At 33.0% G+C, this 13300-nt stretch overlaps 2 long non-coding RNA genes across 8 annotated transcripts; both read left to right on the top strand.

Annotated features, from left to right (window-relative positions):
* Window positions 1-256: 256 nt before the first annotated feature.
* LOC139898916 (uncharacterized) lies at window positions 257-6614 on the top strand. 4 transcript variants are annotated; one of them, XR_011777211.1, is made up of 7 exons: window positions 257-384; window positions 2932-3033; window positions 3113-4693; window positions 5039-5130; window positions 5429-5560; window positions 5845-6073; window positions 6302-6614. It is a non-coding gene; the product is annotated as an uncharacterized lncRNA (long non-coding RNA). The 4 variants fall into 4 exon arrangements; XR_011777213.1 differs by having other exon boundaries at window positions 3110-4693; XR_011777212.1 differs by having other exon boundaries at window positions 2932-3428; window positions 4459-4693.
* Window positions 6615-8635: 2021 nt separating this feature from the next.
* Window positions 8636-12316, top strand: LOC139898915 (uncharacterized). Of its 4 annotated transcripts, none has more exons than XR_011777209.1 (6): window positions 8636-9805; window positions 10155-10389; window positions 10735-10826; window positions 11125-11256; window positions 11541-11769; window positions 11998-12316. It is a non-coding gene; the product is annotated as an uncharacterized lncRNA (long non-coding RNA). The 4 variants fall into 4 exon arrangements; XR_011777208.1 differs by having other exon boundaries at window positions 8636-9923; XR_011777206.1 differs by having other exon boundaries at window positions 8636-10389.
* Window positions 12317-13300: the final 984 nt, after the last annotated feature.

Below are 13300 nucleotides of genomic sequence, written 5' to 3'. Positions count from 1 at the left end.
TGAATGCAAGCATTAAACTTGCACCATTTCTCACACTTACAAAGTGTTTCTTTCTTTATCTCCATTATCATCTTTGTTCTTACACTTCATTATTAGTATTCTAAATCAAGAATCAAACCACTAAAGGTAGTTATAAGCCTACTGAATTATAACATCAAGAATCAAACCACTAAAGGTAGTTATAAGCCTACTGAATTATAACACCCATATCAATTTTATGACCAATATAACCCTCACCAAAAAAAAAAACACGGGCGCTATGTAAAATTGAAAACACTGATTCAGTTTGCAAACCCTAAAAACAGTCCCTGCTAAATTGCGATAGAAAACATCGCTGAAATCGCCTCATACCACAGATTCAATCGACACGAATCAATCGCACGGGTTAATATTTCATCTTTTTGTTTAGATTTTTGGCATCTATAATGATTCATATTGTGTTTCGATCAATCCCTCATTTGTTATTGTAGCAGAAATCAATTGTCTTGCGGGTGAGTATTTGATGTTTAAAGCTAAGGGGTATAAAATACTATTAAATTTTACAAGAAAATACTATTAAATACGATACAATTTTACACAAGATATTTATTTATTTAGAGAATGGATATACTTAAACCTTGCTACAACAATTATAGGCAGTGTACCTAATCGTACAGTAGTGTAGTTTTTAGTAAGTCCGGTTCGTTCCACAGGAAAAATCTTTTTCACAAAGCTTAACGCTATATTAGCTTAAATTTATAAAAATACAAATATATATATAAGTAATATTATTATTATAAAGGGGGGGTTTTTACCGTTTAATGACCGGTTTGTCGATTTTAAAACTTTAGTCGCAGTTAAAACCAAATGTAAAATATTAAATAAATAAAAGACTTAATTTAAAGCGTAAAGTAAATAACGATAATGAAATTGCGAATAATGAAAGTGCGATAAAATAAACTTGCCATAATTAAAAAGTACGATAATTAAAAGTGCAATTAAATACAATAACAATAAATAAAAATGCGATAATTAGAAGTGCAATTAAATATAAAATAAAGGAAATTAAATATGAAATAAAAGAATTATGCTTATTTAAACTTCCGTAATCATGATGTTTGACGTGTTGATTTTAGTTTTATGCCCATGGGTTAATTGTCCTTTGTCCTGGATTATTTAATATGTCCGTCTGATTTTTGTCCATAACAGTCCATCAGTCATAAATATAAAGTGCGAGTGTCCTCGTCAAATTATCCTTATACCCGAAGTCAAATATTCTAACTAATTGGGGACTTAAACTGTAACAAAATTTTAATACTTTGTTTAATAATTACACCAGGATGTCGACTGAGTGTAACCCAAGATTTTAATACTTTGTTAACAATTATGCCAAGTGTCCTTGTACATAATTTTACCCCTGTTTTAATAATTCTAGTGGCTATTAATCCATTCCCGTGTCCGGTTAAATGAACGATTATTCGTACATATAAATACCCCGCCCATCGTGTCCGATTGAGTGTATATGGTTATTTATAGGGACGTCCAATTGTAAATCTTTATATTAAAATTAACAAACTATCATTTAGTTAAACAAATATAAAGCCCATTAATAGCCCATAGTCTAATTTCCACAAGTGTCGTTCTTTTGTCCAAACCCCAATTATGGTACAAAGCCCAATTACCCAATTTTAGTAATTAGCCCAACATCATGATTACTTCGGATTAAATAAGCATAATAATAACTTAGCTACGAGACATTAATGTAAAAAGGTTGAACATAACTTACAATGATTAAAAATAGCGTAGCGTTACACGGACAGAATTTTGACTTACACCCTTACAACATTCGCTAACATACCCTTATTATTAGGATTTAAAATTAAAATTAAAATTAAAATATAAATTATATATATATATATATTTACGTATATATTGAGAGAGAGATAGATTATGGATGATAAAAATGATCAGAATTCGTTGGGTTTTATAGGGATTTGAGTCCAGGGAATCTCCGCGACTCGCGGCATTTTTTGCCTTCAAACTCCGTGAGTCGCGGAGTTTGAAATTCCAGCTCACCAGCTTTGGCTTCTTTCTTGCCGACGATTTTAAATATTAATATAATATATATATAATTTTTAAGAATTATTTATATATTATATTATATTCATGTGCATAGTTGACTTGTAATTTTTAGTCCGTTGCGTCGAGCGTTGAGAGTTGACTCTGGTCCCGGTTCCGGATTTTCGAACGTCCTTGCGAATAATTTAATATCTTGTACTTTGCGTTTTGAATCTTGTACTCTTGTAATTTTGAGACGTTTCTTATCAATAATTGGAACCTCATTGATTGTATTTTGTACTTTTGAGCTTTTTGGTCGTTTGCGTCTTCAATTCGTCGAATCTGTCTTTTGTCTTCACCTTTTATTATTTAAACGAATATAACTTTTAAATAGAACAATTGCAACTAAAAGCTTGTCTTTCTTGAGGAATAATGCTATGAAATATATGTTCGTTTTTAGCATTATCAGTATTTCTGATATTGTGCTTAGATCACTAGCTTTTTCATATAGTCATACGGAGCTAGACACGGTCTCTAATACCAATTACAATTTCAATCGGATACTACTTTCGCCTGATACACTATCGAACTCGAAATCTTCGTAATTCAACCCCAAAATTCAGAAACTAATATCTACATAATTCGTAAGATTGGCAGGAATTAGGGTTTCGATCGTCGGTATGATTTCGGTGGTTACATTTGTGGAGAAAATTAGGGTTTCAATTGACTAATCAGGGTTTAAGTAATGCTAATATAATTGCTAAAATGCATTGAATATTTTCTAAAATATGATATGTTGTACTAGGGGATAATTATCTGATTAATTTATATCGATCTTTTCTCTTGTGGTATATGGTTCCAGATTGTAATTTTTTGATATTGATTTTCTTACAGGTCAGTGTGAAAACGGTGCTAGGGTCTTCAGCTCCTCCGTTGTCAGTAAAACTTATGCAAGTTTTCACATCTGGTTCAAAAGACGCCTCGGTCCTTAAACAGGTCTTCTTTATATTGACAATTTTTACTCGTGACTTATATTATTTCTATAAAATTGATCCCCATCGTGTTTCGATAGTAGGAGTTTTAATGGTAGAAGTGATCAATTGGTGTTGAATTCTAATAATCTTTCGCTGGTGCCGAGTACCGGAAAATTCCCTCGAGTTTCGAGTAGTCAGGCATTGAAAATCGATCGATCGCTGCCATCTTCGCTCAACACCCATTTCGGTCGCTGCCATTTTCGCTCAACACCCATTTCGGCTACCTATCTTCGATCGCTGCCTTAGACATGCATCGTCTTCACCAATTATACGCAGTAATCAGTATCTAACAAGGTTTGCGGGTCGAATTAGTTGATCAATCGTTGTTGTAGCATAATCGTTATTTGAGAAACGAAGGTTAGTTGTTCAAATAATTTTCTTATGATTTATATGTTTTAGGGTTCTATTGTGTATTGGTGAATGTATACTATGTAATATGTTCGATTCAGTTTGGAGATTATGTTAATTAATCAGCATTAAGTTTTGTCTACTATGTATTTCGTTCGTCATCAGTTTCTAGCGGTGTTTTGCAGAGCCAACGGGTTGCATAAGCATAATTAGATTGCCTTATAACCACTCTGGTTTGTATTCCAAACACTTAAAAGGTCGAGTGAAAAATATTCTAAAATATAACAAGGGTGTGTGAGTATTTGAAAAGTGTAGTGTAGCAATTATACTTGGAGGTGGTCTAAGTAACTAAAATTTATGCCGTTATCATGAAGAATATGACAAACATTGTAGTTTTATTATAAATGAAACCCCATTTAAAAAACATGCTCATAAGAAGTAGACAGTATAAAAATAATATAATATTAATAATAATGAATACCACAAACCCTTTGTTTCAGTAGCTATGTGCATACTAGATTATATCATTTCCTCATGAATTATTAAATGTTATTGCTTGCAGACACGATGGTGCGCCACACAGCAATGGGTTTTAAGTTGGTATTACTTATGTACTAAAAAAATGGCAGGGGCCATAGTTTTTACACAGGTATTTTTATCCAACATCATAAATTGCACCAGATGCTATAATAAGTGAGTTTTAGACGTACTGACTGGACCATTTGGAATAATAGGGTCAAATGCCGACTCTGGTTGAGTACACACTCCTTTTGAACCGTGCCTTCTTAGCTCCCCCTATGTGGAGTACTACGTTAAGTGATTTTAGATTAATATCTTAGAGTGATTTTAGATAGAAGACATATAATTATTTGGAGTACTACGTTAAGTATCTGAACTAATTTGAGTGAAAAAAAAATACAACTACAACTTTTGGTCTCTAATTATCATCTGAAAGTTGTTGAACCCTACTGAATGCATTATCTTTCATTGTCACTTCCATTTGGTTATTTTACAGACTTTTGGTCATTCTTAATCTCAGGTTTGAGAGAGAATGGGCTTGCCATTCCGGGCAGATTTTTTCTCTTTTAGCTGCAGCCATGATTGTGTCATTTTCACCATTCACGGGAATAGGCTCACCACTTAGTGGTTTTAGAGAAGAACTGGGTGTGAAACTAATCCTGATTTAAACCAGTTTTCAGTAACACCCTCTGACATGGCTAGTGGTGTTGTAAATGCAACTGCAACATTAGATCCAAGACCAATTTTCGATTTGGGTATGCCAACTTCCTCTAAATCAGCTACCTTAAGTAAAAATTGGGTTGTCTGGTGGGTTCGTGGATAGCATAAAACATATCCGGGTGGATAATACAACATATACGGGCAAGAAATGGGTAATTTTAATCTAGCAATGGTTTGGGTTGATTGTGGATAATTAATGTGTTAAATACACAAATATGATTACCAAGATATATAATTTCAATAATAATCGAATTTCTTGATATTATGGTTCAGAAGGTTTATTAAAAGTTCTATTCGGAAGCTTTTAACCCGATTTGACCCGTTTGCTTTTAAGATAATCTCTTCTGTTTTACTAACTCGAACAATTTTTTTTATTTAAGGTTACGAAGACTATATATAGTTACTCTGTGGCAAAAATATGTAAGCACTTGTGGTCCTGAACAACACGGGTACTAATTGTGGAACCACAAAGGTTAGTGATGTGGACTTTTTTCAAGCATAAGTTAAACACTTTAACTTACAATACGTAAATGGCTCAGTTTATTAAATTGGATTATTTAAGCTATTAAAACTTACAGTTTGTCAGCTCTTGACCCATTTATCTTTTATTAAGTTTCATAGTCATACCTATTTGATCTAATAGAGGTAAAATATAATCCTTGAGTAACCCATTTTATAAGTAAATGGGTCTAATTTCCCACCTCTAAAATCTAAATTGTCTTTAAAATATATAACGACTTCTGATTATATCATTATAATTGTATAATCAGCTAGAAGATGAAAGACAAAAGTTTGAGGTTTCTAAACAAGAAGTACATTAATATAATCTCTATATTTCAAAGAAGAGAGGGCATAGAGGGCATAGAGACAATGAGGAGGCATCTTTAAGAAAAACATTTAAGGTTTGTTCATTTATTCATTATGGTACTTAAGTTTATATACTTGTAAAGTGTTTGACACTTATGGTTGAATATTTACTTGTCAAAATGGGCGGGTCGGTTCAAATGTTCCACTCTTTAGTACCCGTTTGACCCATTAGAGAACGTAAGCCGAAAATTTACACTTTCTGACGCTAGTGAGTCGAACATTATATCTCTACCAAGTTACTTTAAAAACTTTTGAACTTCACTACATCATAAAGCACCTACGATGTGAATATGGTTATGTATTTCCTTTCCCCTTGCAGTTATCAGCAATCTGGACCCACCTACCAAGGGCTACAATAATGTTGATGAGCATATTCCAGAAGCAGTTCCTTTGTAGAAATGTGTTCCAAAAATAAATCAAACCCCTTCTGTAGCAATATTTCATGGGATCTCTAACATGAGATATGGTGGTAGGTGGCACTCATCTTACCTGCTACATATATACAACAAAGCCAGAACATTGGACTGAGATGTGAATCTAAAATTCAGGTAATAACGATAGAATCGAAAGAGTATATTGATATAATGTTATTAAATAATGGAGGATTATCATGCGTCTTTTACTCAATGTATGTTTAAACCTTTGTGAACATTCTTTTCGACATAACATAGTAATGTTTGGTAATCTGTACATAATGTTATCAAAAGCAATTACAGTCTGTTTTATAAATTGTTGTGTAGTAGATATATTTAAGTCTTTGATTTCCAACATTGCAGTACGACCCTCCATATCATAGAAGACATCACATGACATGGTGGATCACTACTTTTATCCACTTACTGCACTTGAGCCTGAACTAAATTAGCTTATGAAGCAGCTAGATACATTTATGTAAGTCGATGTTAAAAATGATAGAATTGGGTAACACTTTTGCTTTGTTTAGCCTCTGTTTAATGAGCCTATCATGTTAATTTTGAAAAATCACCTATTTTGGGTGATTTGAATATCGTAAATGTTTAAAAGTGATGAACTTTATAGATATTTTTAGCAAACTGTGTTCAAGTACTAATCAGTGATGTATTATCTTAATTCTATTCCGTGATCAATTGATTGAGTGATCAACTGAATGAATTTTATCCTTATCTAATAGAAATTTTAAGTATATTTATGTTAGTAGATGCATAACTGTCTATTATGTATATTTTTGTACTTTATGATCTAAATAGAGTACATATATACATGATTCGAGTTTATTTTTACATGAAACAAAACATAATTTAATTTATTATAAAACTTTATTGACGAACCCGCGAATCCGCGGGTCTTAAGCTAGTCTAAATTTAAAATACCATTTAAAAGTGTTTAGGTACATCCTACATTAACTTGATTCTTTATCATTTAATATCATATTATGATGACAAAATCACGCGGTTGATCCTTAAAGTTTGACAAAAATTGCATGGATGACCTTTTTTTTAAATTTTGGTTTGGATGACCTTGAACTTTGCAATTGCAACACGAATGACCTTGACACTGACGATCGTTAATGTTTTTCGTTAAGTGAAATCATGTGCATAACATGTAAGGGTATTTTCATCAATTCACATGTTTTCATTCTTTCAGTTTTATCTTCATGTTATCTTCATCTTCATCACAAAAGCTGAAATTAAACTACCGTGTATAATTCTAAAGCTAAATATATTTATTTCATAATAAAAGTATTATTAAAAGAATCTTTACTCGTTCATTTTCAAGTGAATCACCTCTTTCTTATATAAACCTCTTATAATACTCTAACATTCGAATATTACTTGTACTCAAATCTTTCATTTACTACAAATTTGCACTGTTGATTTCATCTTTTCCTGTAATGTAAGCATTTGATTTAGCAATCATTAACACGAGACGAAAGTGACATTACATCAAACCCTTCATAAACATCGCCGCCGTTGCAGATTTCAGATCTGGAGTGGCACCTTTCCAACGAGTTGCTTGTAATTCCGACGAGTTGGTTATTAGGTTTTTCGAATTGGCTGTTGGGTAATTTCCGCCGCCGTAATCACTAAACATTTTAAATGAAATCAGATCTAGGGTTGGTTGTTGAATCGCTAACATTACAGGAAAATTGATATGTCTATGAATCGGTGACGAGTTGGTTGTTGGGTTTGACAATAGATGATTAGAAAAAGTACATAATATTATCTCTGTGTTGTGATCTGAGTAGGAATAAAGTACAGAAGATGAAGTAATCCCATATCAAAAGTAAAGTCATAATTGAGATACATTAAAAAAGTTCCACTAATTTCAACCATTAGATCACTAATTTTACACTAATCTACCCCTTAATCTCACCATAGATCTAAATATAACTCAATAAGTCATCCCATATCAGTTTTATGACCAATATAACCCTCACCAAAAAAAACACGGGCGCTATGTAAAATTGAAAACACTGATTCAGTTTGCAAACCCTAAAAACAGTCCATGCTAAATTGCGATAGAAAACATCGCTGAAATCGCCTCATACCACAGATTCAATCGACACGAATCAATCGCACGGGTTAGTATTTCATCTCTTTGTTTAGATTTTTGGCATCTATAATGATTCATATTGTGTTTCGATCAATCCCTCATTTGTTATTGTAGCAGAAATCAATTGTCTTGCGGGTGAGTATTTCTGATATTGTGCTTAGATCACTAGCTTTTTCATATAGTTATACGGAGCTAGACACGGTCTCTAATACCAATTACAATTTCAATCGGATACTACTTTCGCTTGATACACTATCGAACTCGAAATCTTCGTAATTCAACTCTAAAATTCAGAAACTAATATCTACATAATTCGTAAGATTGGCAGGAATTAGGGTTTCGATCGTCGGTATGATTTCGGTGGTTACATTTGTGGAGAAAATTAGGGTTTCAATTGACTAATCAGGGTTTAAGTAATGCTAATATAATTTCTAAAATTCATTGAATATTTTCTAAAATATGATATGTTGTACTAGGGGATAATTATCTGATTAATTTATATCGATCTTTTCTCTTGTGGTATATGGTTCCAGATTGTAATTTTTTGATATTAATTTTCTTACAGGTCAGTGTGAAAACGGTGCTAAGGTCTTCAGCTCCTCCGTTGTCAGTAAAACTTATGCAAGTTTTCACCTCTGGTTCAAAAGACGCCTCGGTCCTTAAACAGGTCTTCTTTATATTGACAATTTTTACTCGTGACTTATATTATTTCTATAAAATTGATCCCCATCGTGTTTCGGTAGTAGGAGTTTTAATGGTAGAAGTGATCAATTGGTGTTGAATTCTAATAATCTTTCGCTGGTGCCGAGTACCGGAAAATTCCCTCGAGATTCGAGTAGTCAGGCATTGAAAATCGATCGATCGCTGCCATCTTCGCTCAACACCCATTTCGGTCGCTGCCATTTTCGCTCAACACCCATTTCGGCTACCTATCTTCGATCGCTGCCTTAGACATGCATCGTCTTCACCAATTATACGCAGTAATCAGTATCTAACAAGGTTTGCGGGTCGAATTCGTTGATCAATCGTTGTTGTAGCATAATCGTTATTTGAGAAACGAAGGTTAGTTGTTCAAATAATTTTCTTATGATTTATATGTTTTAGGGTTCTATTGTGTATAGGTGAATGTATACTATGTAATATGTTCGATTCAGTTTGGAGATTATGTTAATTAATCAGCATTAAGTTTTGTCTACTATGTATTTCGTTCGTCATCAGTTTCTAGCGGTGTTTTGCAGAGCCAACGGGTTGCATAAGCATAATTAGATTGCCTTATAACCACTCTGGTTTGTATTCCAAACACTTAAAAGGTCGAGTGAAAAATATTCTAAAATATAACAAGGGTGTGTGAGTATTTGAAAAGTGTAGTGTAGCAATTATACTTGGAGGTGGTCTAACTAACTAAAATTTATGCCGTTATCATGAAGAATATGACAAACACTGTAGTTTTATTATAAATGAAACCCCATTTAAAAAACATGCTCATAAGAAGTAGACAGTATAAAAATAATATAATATTAATAATAATGAATACCACAAACCTTTTGTTTCAGTAGCTATGTGCATACTAGATTATATCATTTCCTCATGAATTATTAAATGTTATTGCTTGCAGACACGATGGTGCGCCACACAGCAATGGGTTTTAAGTTGGTATTACTTATGTACTACAAAAATGGCAGGGGCCATAGTTTTTGCAGACAAGTATTTTTATCCAACATCATAAATTGCACCAGATGCTATAATAAGTGAGTTTTAGACGTACTGACTGGACCATTTGGAATAATAGGGTCAAATGCCGCCTCTGGTTGAGTACACACTCCTTTTGAACTGTGCCTTCTTAGCTCCCCCTATGTGGAGTACTACGTTAAGTGATTTTAGATTAATATCTTAGAGTGATTTTAGATAGAAGACATATAATTATTTGGAGTACTACGTTAAGTATCTGAACTAATTTGAGTGGAAAAAAAAAAATACAACTACAACTTTTGGTCTCTAATTATCATCTGAAAGTTGTTGAACCCTACTGAATGCATTATCTTTCATTGTCACTTCCATTTGGTTATTTTACAGACTTTTGGTCATTCTTAATCTCAGGTTTGAGAGAGAATGGACTTGCCATTTCGGGCAGATTTTTTCTCTTTTAGCTGCAGCCATGATTGTGTCATTTTCACCATTCACGGGAATAGGCTCACCACTTAGTGGTTTTAGAGACGAACTGGGTGTGAAACTAATCCTGATTTAAACCAGTTTTCAGCAACACCCTCTAACATGGCTAGTGGTGTTGTAAATGCAACTGCAATATTAGATCCAAGACCAATTTTCGATTTGGGTATGCCAACTTCCTCTAAATCAGCTACCTTAAGTAAAAAATGGGTTGTCTGGTAGGTTCGTGGATAGCATAAAACATATTCGGGTGGATAATACAACATATACGGGCAAGAAATGGGTAATTTTAATCTAGCAATGGTTTGGGTTGATTGTGGATAATTAATGTGTTAAATACACAAATATGATTACCAAGATATATAATTTCAATAATAATCGAATTTCTTGATATTATGGTTCAGAAGGTTTATTAAAAGTTCTATTCGGAAGCTTTTAACCCGATTTGACCCGTTTGCTTTTAAGATAATCTCTTCTGTTTTACTAACTCGAACAATTTTTTTTATTTAAGGTTACGAAGACTATATATAGTTACTCTGTGGCATAAATATGTAAGCACTTGTGGTCCTGAACAACACGGGTGCTAATTGTGGAACTACAAAGGTTAGTGATGTGGACTTTTTTCAAGCATAAGTTAAACACTTTAACTTACAATACGTAAATGGCTCAGTTTATTAAGTTGGATTATTTAAGCTATTAAAACTTACAGTTTGTCAGCTCTTGACCCATTTATCTTTTATTAAGTTTCATAGTCATACCTATTTGATCTAATAGAGGTAAAATATAATCCTTGAGTAACCCATTTCATAAGTAAATGGGTCTAATTTCCCACCTCTAAAATCTAAATTGTCATTAAAATGTATAACGACTTCTGATTATATCATTATAATTGTATAATCAGCTAGAAGATGAAAGACAAGGGTTTGAGGTTTCTAAACAAGAAATACATTAATATAATCTCTATATTTCAAAGAAGAGAGGGCATAGAGGGCATAGAGACAATGAGGAGGCATCTTTAAGAAAAACGTTGAAGGTTTGTTCATTTATTCATTATGGTACTTAAGTTTATATACTTGTAAAGTGTTTGACACTTATGGTTGAATATTTACTTGTCAAAATGGGCGGGTCGGTTCAAATGTTCCACTCTTTAGTACCCGTTTGACCCATTAGAGAACGTAAGCCGAAAATTTACACTTTCTGACGCTAGTGAGTCGAACATTATATCTCTACCAAGTTACTTTAAAAACTTTTGAACTTCACTACATCATAAAGCACCTACGATGTGAATATGGTTATGTATTTCCTTTCCCCTTGCAGTTATCAGCAATCTGGACCCACCTACCAAGGGCTACAATAATGTTGATGAGCATATTCCAAAAGCAGCTCCTTTGTAGAAATGTGTTCCAAAAATAAATCAAACCCCTTCTGTAGCAATATTTCATGGGATCTCTAACATGAGATGTGGTGGTAAGTGGCACACATCTTACCTGCTACATATATACAACAAAGCCAGGACATTGGACTGAGATGTGAATCTAAAATTCAGGTAATAACGATAGAATCGAAAGAGTATATTGATATAATGTTATTAAATAATGGAGGATTATCATGCGTCTTTTACTCAATGTATGTTTAAACCTTTGTGAACATTCTTTTCGACATAACATAGTAATGTTTGGTGATCTGTACATAATGTTATCAAAAGCAATTACAGTCTGTTTTATAAATTGTTGTGTAGTAGATGTATTTAAGTCTTTGATTTCCAACATTGCAGTACGACCCTCCATATCATAGAAGACATCACATGACATGGTGGATCACTACTTTTATCCACTTACTGCACTTGAGCCTGAACTAAATTAGCTTATGAAGCAGCTAGATACATTTATGTAAGTCGATGTTAAAAATGATAGAATTGGGTAACACTTTTGCTTTGTTTAGCCTCTGTTTAATGAGCCTATCATGTTAATTTTGAAAAATCACCTATTTTGGGTGATTTGAATATCGTAAATGTTTAAAAGTGATGAACTTTATAGATATTTTTAGCAAACTGTGTTCAAGTACTAATCAGTGATGTATTATCTTAATTCTATACCGTGATCAATTGATTGAGTGATCAACTGAATGAATTGTATCCTTATCTAATAGAATTTTTAAGTATATTTATGTTAGTAGATGCATAACTGTCCATTATGTATATTTTTGTACTTTATGATCTAAATAGAGTACATATATACATGATTCGAGTTTATTTTTACATGAAACAAAACATAATTTAATTTATTATAAAACTTTATTGACGAACCCGCGAATCCGCGGGTCTTCAGCTACTCTAAATTTAAAATACCATTTAAAAGTGTTTAGGTACATCCTACATTAACTTGATTCTTTATCATTTAATATCATATTATGATGACAAAATCACGCGGTTGATCCTTAAAGTTTGACAAAAATTGCATGGATGACCTTTTTCTTAAATTTTGGTTTGGATGACCTTGAACTTTGCAATTGCAACACGAATGACCTTGACACTGACGATCGTTAATGTTTTTTGTTAAGTGAAATCATGTGCATAACATGTAAGGGTATTTTCGTCAATTCACATGTTTTCATTCTTTCAGTTTTATCTTCATGTTATTTTCATCTCCATCACAAAAGCTTAAATTAAACTACCGTGTATAATTCTGTAACATCCCGTTTTCCCGTACGTGTCTTAAGGTACTTATTTTATTGATTTAGAACATTATATATTGCTCGTATATGTGTTTAAACGCTTCAAAGTGTTAATTGTTATATTACGCATGAGAATGTATAGGTGTACGAGTATACACATGGTTTCGGTGAGGTATTAAGTCTTGTGGGGCTTAAAGTTGGAGTTTAGTGTATAAGATAAGCGTGAACGAAGCTTAAAAGTCGTATAAATCGATATTTGGTTTTTCATAGTCGAAGTGGTCAGGTGACGGCTAATGCCGCGCCGCGGAGGCCTTTGTCGCGCCGCGACAAACAACGCTAACCAATTTCAGAAAAAGTATTAAGACAGCTCGAAAACTTAGTTAAATGCCGCGCCGCGGCATAGA

This window comes from Rutidosis leptorrhynchoides, chromosome 3 (assembly GCF_046630445.1).
Source record: "Rutidosis leptorrhynchoides isolate AG116_Rl617_1_P2 chromosome 3, CSIRO_AGI_Rlap_v1, whole genome shotgun sequence".
NCBI lineage: Eukaryota > Viridiplantae > Streptophyta > Magnoliopsida > Asterales > Asteraceae > Rutidosis > Rutidosis leptorrhynchoides.
Note: the sequence above shows the minus strand (reverse complement) of the source record. Positions and strands in the feature narration are given on the sequence as shown.